At 41.4% G+C, this 12,328-nt stretch overlaps 1 protein-coding gene across 3 annotated transcripts in view; it reads left to right on the top strand.

Moving 5' to 3' along the window:
* Positions 1-12,328, top strand: part of SPTBN1 (spectrin beta, non-erythrocytic 1) — a 200,054-nt gene that overhangs the window by 55,717 nt on the left and 132,009 nt on the right. The gene's annotated exons all lie outside the window — the stretch shown is intronic.

Raw genomic sequence — 12,328 nt, 5'->3', positions numbered from 1 at the left:
GAAATACATCCTTTGTGATCTCTCACTCCCTTTTTGCTGTTGAATACTTAGAACATACTTTCACCCTCACCATAGTTGGGGTGGGCAGTGTCTTACCCTGAAAGTGCCCTGAAAATCCAGAAAGGGTTCCATCATGATGAAAACTCAACAATGCTGAATATATGTAAACTAGAGATCAAAGCAGTCATTTAAGGTCTTGCATCTGTACTTTGAGATTTCAAATCAAATGCTTTCCAAATGAGAAAAGTGGGTTAATGATTTTTTTTTCTTAATGTCTTTGATTATTACCCATAAATTGTAGCCATGTCAGCCAGGTAAGTTTATTGTTAATTGTTCATATAGCTGACTTCTCTTGTTACCTTTATGGTGTCATCTGATTATGATGCATGTATTGTTCAGAGTTCTCTTGACTGTAAGCAATAGGAAACCTAACCCAAAGTGGTTTAAATGATAAAGAGAATATATTGGTCACATTGAAGACAAATTTGGCCTTTAAAGCAAGATGTACTCCTGGGCTTAAATGGTGTGACCAGGGCCCAGTTTCTTTCTCTATATTTTTGGCTTTGTAGTTCCAAGATGACTGCCCCAGGTCCCAGATCTGCCTGTAAGGATATCTAGGAGAAAAGAGCACCTCTGCTGCCCTAGTATTTCTACCATGGCCCTAGGAGCAGTCTCACTGGCCTGACTAATCCTGACTTGGGTCAGAGGTCTCCCTCAGAATCTCTGTCCAGGTGGAGTCAGAGAAGAGGATATGTTGACTGACATCAGCTAATCAGGACACACTTCTGGAGTAGTGAGGGGGTTTGTGGGGTGAGGTGAGGAGGGGGTCAGCCCCATCAGGAAGACAGAAGTGGATATGGGGGATGCAGCCAACTAGATGCTATAGGAAAATTCTCCAGTTGCCTTAGGATAATGTGTCTCTTGAGTGGTGGTGATTTAACGATCTTTCTCGAGCTAGCCTGATCTGAGGGCATGAATGAATGATTAACCAGTAGTCATTCTAGAATTGGAAGATTTTCTAGCTTATTCATTAACATGGAACCCTTATGGAAACCTTGATCTTGGCTTGTGCCAGTGGATTGATTTGTACTTTGATCTCTTACCTCTTTTTCTTGAATCTTCATTTAAATCTTTAGATCAGTATGATATTGGTAGCCAGTTACCTTTGATCATGAGTCATTTACTTTCTGATTCTAGGCTACTACGTATTACCTCCCTTGTAAGGAAAATTGTACCTGCAATTGTAGAATAGTTCCTTGCTCTTAGTATCTGATTTTTCGTGCAGTTCCAGGGGAGATCCCCAACTGTCCTTAGTATTGATCAGTTGTCCTAACACTTCCTAGGGTGGCTCTCTCTGTTATCTAGGTCTCTGAACTACGGTGGTTATGGTAGTAATAGTAAGCATTTAACTTGCTTCCCACATGCAGGCGCCATTCTAAATGCATTGTATGTATTAACAGTTAATCCCATAATCACCATATACGACCATATATATCTATAAAGTATAGATGAGGACACTGAGGCATAGACAGATTAAGTAACTTGACCAGGGTTACACTGCTCATAAGTGGCTAAGGCAGACTGGCTCCAAAGTATATACACTCTCCTATTTTTCTATATTCAGTAAAATATAAAATGATTCAGAGCTCACTGGTATAGAATATTGATTTTGGGTAACTGAAACAGGCTTAAGAAAAAAAAGGCTCAGGAAAAATCTTGTGGTCCAGAAGAAGCCATGAGTAACCATGAAAGTTACTGAAAACGTGTTGCCTCTAGGTTAAATGATGTCTAGAAAAAGAATTGCTTTCAGTGCATCCAGTAGATACCAGGAAAACCATCTGTTTATTGGAGGAAATTTTCTTGTTACCTAACTCCCTATTCTGTGGGACAGAAAAGTCTCTGAGCTTTCTAAGAATTTTATATGCTGAAAATAAGAGCAACAGAATTAAAAGAGAGAGAGAGAGTACCAGAACAGTTCAGCAGTGTCCAGAACTGGGCTTCTAGAATGTGAGCATGCATCATAATTGCCTGGTCATCTTATAATTGCTGGGCCCACCCGCAGTTTCTGATTCAGTAAGTCTAGGACAAAGCTTGGTGATAAACATTTATTTTATTTATTTATTTATTTATTTATTTATTTATTTGTCAGAGAGAGAGAGAGAGAGAGAGAGAGCGCAAGTGAGCACAGGCAGACAGAATGGCAGGCAGAGGCAGAGGAAGAAGCAGGCTCCCTCCCGAGCAAGGAACCCAATGTGGGACTCGATCCCAGGACGCTGGGATCATGACCTGAGCCGAAGGCAGCCGCTTAACCAACTGAGCCACCCAGGCGTCCCGTTGATAAACATTTCTAACAGGGTCCCCGGTGATGCTGATGTGGCTGCTCTGGGGAATCACATTTCAAGACTGGTGTGGAGTCTTGGTGGTTGACTGGCGTATTTCCCTGGGTGTCTGAGACCATACATCCATCTAGACCCAGCTCAAGTCTAGTAAGAATTGAAGTATCAAACTCAACAGGGTTATGTTAAAGGCACACTTTAATGTGGGAGTGGTGTGGAAGGCTGGCACCTCATTCTGAGAAAAGAGAAATATCTTCCTGTCTCTTAGAGGGAAGTAGTATAATGATAGATTCAGCATGAGGGAATGCTTACAAACGCATGTTCTAAAGTGGGAAATCTTGGCTAGCGTGGTGGAAATGTATATAGCAAGTTTCCCCTCCCTCTCAAGTGCTCTACATGTTGAGTCTTCTTTAGACTACAGTCTTGAAGCCTGGGGTGATACATAAAAGACATTACTGCAGGAATTCATCTTTTTACGGTACATTTTGTATTGACAGTGTAAACCCACCTTGGATTGTGTCCTTTACTAAGTGGCTTTAAATGTTTGTATCTTTGAGGAAATAAGGTGAGGTAAACTACTTGCTACAAATTAATTTTTACCCAGTTTACAGATATTTTCTGTTACTAGGCTGCTATGTATACATGTTTTATATATAGGTAATGTACATTATGTTTAGGTATATGTTCTTCCTGTGAGTTGTTAAAACTGTTCTTGAGTTTTACTTTCCTTTATCCTCTTCTTGCTTTTAGCTTTGTGTTGTAATAAGAAATACTGTTTTTGTCCTCAGTCTTGGCACAGAACTCCTAAAACCCTTGGAATTTGCTGAGCGTCTTTTGTTATTCATGAAAAGCCATCTTCCTCACACCTGGATTTGTGGGTGGGGGAGGGGGTGACTGAGGGTGAGACCTTTAGCTCTGTTAGGATGGTACTAGTCACTGAAATGACCAAACTTTGAGCCCACCTTCTGGAAAAGAGGGGGGCCTAGAGATTAAGTTTAATCTCTATGGTTGATTTAATCAATCATGTCTACATATTGAAACTTCCCTAAAAACCCCTAAATGACTTGGGTTTGGAGGATTTGAAGAGCTCTTGGGCTGGGGAATATATTAGTGTGTTGGAAGGGTGGTGGGTCCTGAGAGGCCGTGAAAGTTTTGTGCCCCTCCACCACACCTTGCCTATAAACCTCTTCCATTTGGCTGTTTCAGCAGACATAAGTATTTTCCTGTGTTCTGTGAGTTGTCCTAGTAAATTTTTGAACCTAAGGGGGTTGTTCATGGGAACCCATGAACTTAGAGCTGATCAGTCACAAGTATGGTGGCCTGGGACTTGTGACTGGCATCGGAAGTGGAGGCATTCTTGGGGGATAGATCCCTTAAGCTGGGGGATCTGCGGCTCACTCCAGGCAGTTAAGGGAATTGCATTCTGGGACACCCATTTGGTGTAAGAGATTTCACAGGGGAGATGGCTTCTCTAGTACAGTGTGGAACACATCCATGTTTTAAAAACATAGGAATCAGGCCTGCAGTCCTTTGTCAAGTGCCAGTTTATCATCACAAAGATGAAAGAGTCTGGGGTTCCATTGCCTAGGGAGCTTTGAATCTTTCTAGTCTCGTTAGACTTTTTTGCTTGAAAATTAGTCTGATTCACATCACAGTCACTCATCACCAGCCCTCCCCGGTCTTTAGTACCCGAAACATCAGAAGAAAACACGAATGGAGTCACAGGGAAGTGAACTTTGCTATCTTCATCATCTGTCTAGGGAATCTCCTGGTGGGGACAGAAACAGCAGCTTTTTCCCACAGTAGAGAAAAGCTTCATCTGAAAGTTTGCCCTCACACAAGTTCGGTGAAGAGTGGGGGTCTGTCAAGGCGTTAGCTTGCAAAAGGCCAAGACTTAGGAATGTTTTAGAACGTAATTAGAACTAAGATGGACCGTTGCCCCATGTTCACAAATTTTATACATATGAGACTGGGGAGATTTATACTTCTGCCTAAACTCCGTGCTCCCATTTGTAATTTGGAAGGAAGATGAGAAAAGCCTTGGTATATCATATTGTGTAGCAGAGAGATTCCATGCCGATTCAACCTTAGGGCAGAGTGCTGTGAAGTGACTTTTATGCATTCTGTAAATGATTTCCCACTTCCCATGATGGCATACCCACATTCCTGACCTCTGACCACATGCCCCAGCACTGTGGAACATGGGCTGGTGAAGAAAGGGATTCAAAATAAGTGGGGCTTTTGTAAAGCAGCACTTTATTTGAAATAAAAATGTAAAACCTAATCTTTTAAAGAAATGTAAAAGGTAAATGTTTTCTTTTTCTAAGTGATAAGTGTTTGTGGTTGGAGGTTATATTTTGTACAATCAACACAAATCCTTTAAAAAGTACAACATTTCACTTGAAGATACTGATGAAGTTGGGGCGCCTGGGTGGCTCAGTCAGTTGAACATCTTATTCTTGAAATTCGGCTCAGGTCATGATCTCAGGGTCATGAGCTTGAGCCCCAGCTCCCGTGGAGCTCTGTGCTGCGTGTGGAGTCTGCTTAAGATTCTCTCTCTCCTGTTCCCTCTGTTCTTCTCTGCTCCCCCTCCCCGCAGCAAACACACTTTCTCTCCAAAAAAAAAAAAAAAAAAAAAAAAAAAAGAATTAATCTTTGTATCAAAACTCATAAACAGTGAATTTTAAAAATTGGGAGGATATACACCAAAATAGTGTTTATTTCTACGTGATTTTCCTTTTTACTTACCTGAATTTTTTCCTGAAATAAAATCTGAAATATTTTGTAATGAGGAAAACAAAGCATAAAAACATCTTAACATCTAGTATCACATTCATAAGCTTGAATTTTCCTCCCCAAAATCATGACATAGAAAAATGGTAGGAAAAAGCCCATGTATAAAAAACTAAGTAAAAACAAACAAACAAAAAAGACATTAAAAATCCTTTGGGAGATGTCACTCATCAACATTTATGAGCTAAAATTATGCCTAAGAGCCTTTCTGCTAAGCTATGGACTTAGCAAAAGAAATTGACCTTGAGTTTACATGGTTAGTGGGGAGTGAAGGACAGCTGATAGCCATAGAAAAATGAGCTGAATGCACTTAATTGTATCCTTTACATTACATCCATAAAGTATATAAGTTATTAGTTGCTATATATATAGGCCAGACTCCCTTTAAACATAGTAATTTAAGTGACCAAGAATTTTGGTGGAGCATTTAATCAGCTAAACTACTGATATGCTTTAAATATTTAGAGCAGGGTTGCCTGAAAGAAATGTAATACTAGCCATATATGATTTTTAACTTTCTAAGTAAGATATTCCAATTAATCAAATCATCCAGAATTTTATCATATCAATGTGCAATCAAGTATAAGAAGTTAGATACCTCAGATTTTTTTCTAAGTCTTTGAAATCTGGTTTGTATCTTACTACCCACATTTCTTATGGTCAGTAGTCATGTGTAGCCAGTGAGTGCCTTCGCACAGACACTATTTTATTGGCTAAAACCTTATAGATTCTGACAAACAAATGTGAGCTTTAAAATACCATCAAGTCTAGGGTATATTTATAAAACAGTAGGTATTTGACCATGTGGCTAAATGTGAATTTAAATTCTGATTAGGAATAATGCATCAGTTGAATTATTAGTGTAAAAATGAATACTAGTCCTTTTTGTGCTCTCTTAAGTGGATACAAGGTTGCAACAGATCCTGAGCACATCTGCACTCTGCTCTTTCAGCTGAAATTTGGCACTGCTCTCAAGCACTGTTTTTGGATGCAGAAGACTGACTAGCACACTTGTTTAAAAATGCATAATTCAAGGGCCCCCATAAGTTGAGATTCACTAATGTAAGAAGGAGCCCAGTAGTCCACATTTTTTAATGCATATGATACAGTTTGAAGAAACGCTTTCCTGGGACATGGCCATAGTGTTCTCACTTCGTATTCGTATCTTCTTACCTCTGAGTATTAACCCCCAAAATGAAAATCAGCTTTTTATCTCTTTAAAATAGTAGTCTGCCCCTTCTCCCAGTAAGTAGGTCACAGTTTACGTGTAGGTATCTTGACACCTAAGAAACCATTTTCCGCCCAAACTGAATATAGGGCTGTCTCTTGGCAAGAGGGGCACGTTCTTCCTCTAATCCCAGGCCTCATTCCAGCTGCTGTGTGGGTGGATCCTCCTGGTCCCAACCCGTGATTGAGTCCCCACCGCCCCAGCCCCTATCACTGTTGGGGCCTTCTCATTTTTAATCTCCAGGAGGGCAGAATATTTCTCTGGGCCTAAATTAGAGTGTGCATTAAAATTACTAGGGAAACTTGAAAAGTATATCCTAAAGAAAATCTTGCAGTGATAGATAAAAAAGATTCAGGCACAGGGTTTCCTCAGGAGGAAGAGAGAATCTGTACACTGAGAATTGGAGCAGAACTTGCCATCACTTTCTCCCACGTGACTGCAAATTTCAAGCTATTGTTAAGGTTACGTACTGAAATTGTTCACTTAATTCCTGCATTTGGATGGAGGAAAACCTATTTTTAAAGCCTTAAAAGATTTTTAAGTTTACCTTTTTCCAGAGATATCTTAATGTCTTTTCTACCTACAATCACGAGTTTTTGTTTTTAATTTTATTTTAATATATTTTTAAGATTTTACTTGTTTATTTGGTAGAGAGATCACAAATAGGCAGAGAGGCAGGGAGAAGCAGGCTCCCTGCTGAGCAGAGAGCCCAATGTGGGGCTCCATCCCAGGACCCTGGGACCATGACCTGATCTGAAGACAGAGGCTTAACCCACTGAGCCGCCCAGGTGCCCCTATAATCATGAGTTTTTAATGAGGTGGTTTAGATATTGCCTTTATATTTTTTATGGTCTCCTGTAATATGATGGTTTTACTTAGAAACCTTCTAGGATTAGACTGTTAATTCATAATCTGCTGGCCCTGCCAAAAGAATAACAAATGTATATGTATATAAAAATATATACATATATAATATAATATACATCTGAATAAGAATATATAATATGAATAATATATGTGCATAAAGTATAATATATACATATATATAACATATATGTAAAAAAAATTGACGTTCTAGTGAGAGTACAAAGCCAGCATGCTATTGGGTATACAAAAGTCTGTAAAACATGGTCTAAAATTGTCTAATTGGTAAGATAAAACCTATTTACGTGAAACATTAACTAAACATGTATGCCAGTGCCAGGAAGGTGGTAGAGGCAATTAGTGCTCTAGTAATCTAGAGGCAAGGGGTGATCACAAGAGGAAGAACAGCAGTCATTTGAAGAGGGTGGTTGGAGTCCTGTGAAGATCATTGGAACTTGGGAAGGGATGGGGGCCTGAACCCGGGCACGGCTGCTTTGTTTCCACCGCCACAAAACCGAAGAGGCCAGGCTGCAGATCCCTGAGGACCCCTCTCATTAAAATACAAAGTCTGCTTTTGGCTTCTCAAGCTTGGACTCATTCCTTTAAAATTAACTGAGAGCTTTTCTTATTTGCTCACCCACCCGCCCTGTTCAGTGGAACCCTTCTATGGCCCAAGGGAATGACTTCTCACCTGAGGGAGTGGGTTTTTATAGTTAGGATTAATAGGGCTTTAATAGCTATCCATTATTTTCCTCATCCTCTCTTGAAGCTATTTCCCTAAATTTTGCATTATTTGGGATTATTTGAGAGAGAGGCATGGTCCCTAGTTCACAGTAAATACGCCACCCATTATTTGTGAAATCTGAGTCTGAAAGGGCATTTCATACCTAAGAGGCTCATGGAAACTATTGAGGAGAAAGTCTGCTTAGGTCATTCCATGTACTTCCAGGTTGCACCCTCAATTTATTTTCTGTGTACATACTACTTCAGTAGTTTCCTGACCAGAGGAATGCAGGAATCGTTTCTTTCTTGTTCAGGTACAGTTCTGTCAGGTTTTCTTTCCCTCCATTTCCTCTGACTGCTGGAGACAACCCCTTCCCACTCTGGATATCAGTTTGGGTTCCTGCTGCTGTTCCTTACACCCTTGACATTGTGTTCTCACCTTAGCAATGCTGACATCCCGTAGTGCCTGAGGTAAATGAGCCTTGTGGGGAGCACGGCCTGCCCCTCCTCTCCTTCACCACACCGCTTAACCACACCACCATTCCCTCTTCCTAACCCAGCCCATACTCCTGCCTGTCTTCTAGAGCCTCATTCTTATTTCTCAGCCACCTGGCAGGACTTCTTCCCTTGAGCCTCGCTCCCTTAATCCTCTCTTATTTCACACTTAGCCTTTGCCTTAACTCCTTTTCCCACCCTACCAAAATACTTAAAGTCACCCTCTTACCTTTAAGGAATTCAATCAATCACCATTTCTATGAGAAAATCCCATACATTTTTATTAAAAAAAAATATTTATTTGACAGAGTGAGTGAGATCACAAGTAGGTAGAGGCGGGCAGAGAGAGAGAGGGAGAAGCAGGCTCCCTGCTGAGCAGAGAGCCTGATGTGGGGCTGGATCCCAGGACCTTGAGATCATGACCTGAGCCAAGGCAGAGACTTACTTAACCCACTGAGCCACCCAGGCGCCTCCCACCATACATTTTATGATTAATTTGTCAATGAACTTATAATCTATCTTCTCTTGTTGGGGACTGGCTGGGTAAGCAAGAGGAAAAACTTAAGATTTTTCTCTTCTCTTTGGCTTTTCCTGGCTCTCTCTGCCAATGTGCCCATCCCCATCTGTCTGACTCTTAAATATCAGCTTTATTGAGATACAATTTACATATCATAAAATTTGCCTCTGTCAAGTACACCCTTTAGTAAGGGTTGTTAGTATACTCACAGAGCTGTGTAGTAATCAGCACTGATTACAGAACATTGTTATCACCCCAGAAAGAAATCCTATACACATTAGCAGTCATTTCCCATTTTCTCACTCTCTCTAGCTCCATGCAACCACTACTCTACTTTCTGACTATGGATTTGCCTATTCTGGGCATTTTATATAGAGGGAATCAGGCTATATGTGGCCTTTTGTGACTGGGTTTCTTTCACTTAACACAACATTTTCAAGGTTCTTCGATGTTATAGCATGCATCAGTACCTTGTTTCTCCCTCTGCTCTCTTCTGTAAGTAATTGTGGCAGATCAGTGAGAAAGAACAGGAAAATGCTATGAAAGCTTCCAGCATCATAATACTCTTTTATCTGGCAGTTCCTGGAAACAGATGACAGATCCACTGTAGGTATCTGAAGGTATTGTGGACTTTGGAAGTTTTTCATTTCGTTGTTTGAGATCTCATGTGGTCATTATTTGTGCCTTTATTAAATTCACTTACATAATTTAACTCCTTCGCCAGTTTCTACTAAAGGAGACCTATGAACAGGTACCATCATAGGAAGATAGAAAATACAGTTTGCATAACAGGACATTTGTAAAGTCCTCTACACTTTAAAACATGTCACATGATAAGAAAAAACTGATAAGTGTCAAAAAGTAGGTTTTACATTAATGCAGTTCAGAGTGCTAAGGTCTTACGTAAACACATCTTCAGTGATACCATTCAATTTTTCTGATTTATAGAGAGATTGATGCCTAGATGTTAGATAGTTTCTTAAATTACATTTTGATTTTTGACACCAAGTTGATTAAAGGAGATGGTTTTAGTTATTGAACTGTATATTTGTCAGTTTTGACACGATCCCATTAAATAGTAATCCACTGGGAGGGCTCTGGGTAGCAAGGTATCAAGCATTTGGTCTGTGTCTGCTCTTTGGCTTCTCTGTAAAGAAGCCTGCATTCAAAGTTATTTTTGGTTGTTCTTCCTGGTTGTCAGGAACAGAAATTTACTTGAATTATCTGAATAAAAAAGGCTATGTCTTTAGTGGAGTAAGGGAGGAGTGGGGGTAGGGCTAACGCAAAATTTCAGGCTGACGAGACCTGGAAATCCATCAGTGACTGTGGCTGCTGAGGGGGTGGAGGCATCTTCATCTTTCACATGGGCTGTGGTCCTGGCTCACTGGAGCCCTGTGCATAGAGAGAGTATCTGTCCCCTCCTAACTCATCTCACACATGGCTTTGGGGTACTGTAGTTCCAGTTCTCCTCTTGCCAGTCTTTTCTCTTTTGACCTCATTGCCCCATGACTCGCTAAGTATCCTGGTTTTCACTGGTTCACATCTCTTTGAGGTTGAATACAGAGGTGGGGCTCTGATTGGCCCAAAAAATCTTTTTATACCAGGCTGAGACCAACTGGATACTTAGAAATGATTACATAGGGGCGCCTGGGTGGCTCAGTGGGTTAAGCCGCTGCCTTCGGCTCAGGTCATGATCTCAGGGTCCTGGGATCGAGTCCCACATCGGGCTCTCTGCTCACCAAGAAGCCTGCTTCCCTCTCTCTCTCTCTCTCTCTCTGCCTTCCTCTCCGTCTACTTGTGATCTCTCTCTGTCAAATAAATAAATAAAATCTTTAAAAAAAAAAAAAGAAATGATTACATACAGGGGTGCCTGGGTGGCTTAGTGGGTTAAGCCACTGCCTTCGGCTCAGGTCATGATCCCAGGGTCCTGGGATTGAGCCCTGCATAGGGCTCTCTGCTCAGCAGGGAGCCTGCTTCCTCCTCTCTCTCTGCCTGCCTCTCTGCCTGCTTGTGATCTCTCTCTGTCAAATAAATAAATAAAATCTTTAAAAAAAATGATTACATACATACACACATTTATTTATTTATTTATTTATTTATTTAAGATTTTATTTATTTATTTGATAGACAGGGCTCACAAGTAGACAGAGATGCAGGCAGAAAGAGGAAGGGAAGCAGGCTCCCTGCTGAGCAGAGAGCCTGATGCAGGGCTCCATCCCAGGACCCTGGGATCATGACTTGAGCCGAAGGCAGAAGCTTTAACCCACTGAGCCACCCAGGTGCCCCACACAATTATTTACTTACTTACATTTTAAGTAGGCTCCACACCCAGCGTGGGACTCACTCAGGACCCTGAGATCTAGAGTCACATACTCTACAGGCTGAGCTAGTCAGGGGCCCTTCCAAATGATTACTTTAAGAAGAGTTATCCATGGGGTGCCTGGGTGGCTCAGTCAGTTGAGTGTCCGACTTGATTCTGGCCCAGGTCTTGATCCCATGGGATTGAGCCCCTTGTTGGGCTCTGTGCTGGCAATGGAGCCTGCTCGGGATTTTCTCTCTCCTTCTTCCTCTCCCTCTGCCTCTCCCCTCCCAGCTCCTTTTTTCTCTCTCTCCCTCCCTCTCTTTAAAAAAAAAGAAGAAAAAGAAAAGCAGCAGCTGTATCCACAATACTGGTGAAGAGCAGGAAGCCTTATGTACAAAACGTCCTAGCCCCATCCATCCACAACTTAAAGGGCACTTGGCCGGCAGTTAGAGGCTGTGGTTGGCATTTCTAATGCAGAATTGTGGCGTGGTGGAAGACTGTACTTTATATTGGGACTTTTGGGGAAAGATACAGGGACATTCTGCATAATCAAGGGAAGAGTTAAAACAGCCAATCCAAGGGAAAGGCAAAATATAAACAGGCCCTGGAACCACAGAAATTAAGGTTTCCATCTCTCAGTCTCTTGTTTTTAGCTTCTGTCTCTCCACTTGGAGGTGGTCTTCCAACTGACTGAAACAGATGATTGCTGTCTGCCTCTGGACATTGCTACCTGCCACTCTCCCCATTCTTCTAGTTCCAGTTGGAAACATGGTGGTGGTGGTGGGGGGTGTTGTTAGGGAGGCTATAGTTTACTAGGCTTTGGTCAGGGGGCTACCCCTGAACCAGTGAACTGTGGTGCAGGGTGTGGAGGGATGTAGAGCATGGCAGTGCTCTCTGCAGTCAAGGACCTGTTTCTGAAAAAGGAGATAGGAGCTGGGCAGGTGACAATAAGTAACAAAAATGCTCACAGCACATTTTCAGATAGATTGATGTTCTTTTTTTTTTTTTTTTTTAAAGATTTTATTTATTTGACAGACAGAGATCACAAGTAGGCAGAAAGGCAGGCAGAG

The sequence above is a fragment of the Lutra lutra genome, chromosome 9 (assembly GCF_902655055.1).
Source record: "Lutra lutra chromosome 9, mLutLut1.2, whole genome shotgun sequence".
Classification (NCBI taxonomy): Eukaryota; Metazoa; Chordata; class Mammalia; order Carnivora; family Mustelidae; genus Lutra; species Lutra lutra.
Note: the sequence above shows the minus strand (reverse complement) of the source record. Positions and strands in the feature narration are given on the sequence as shown.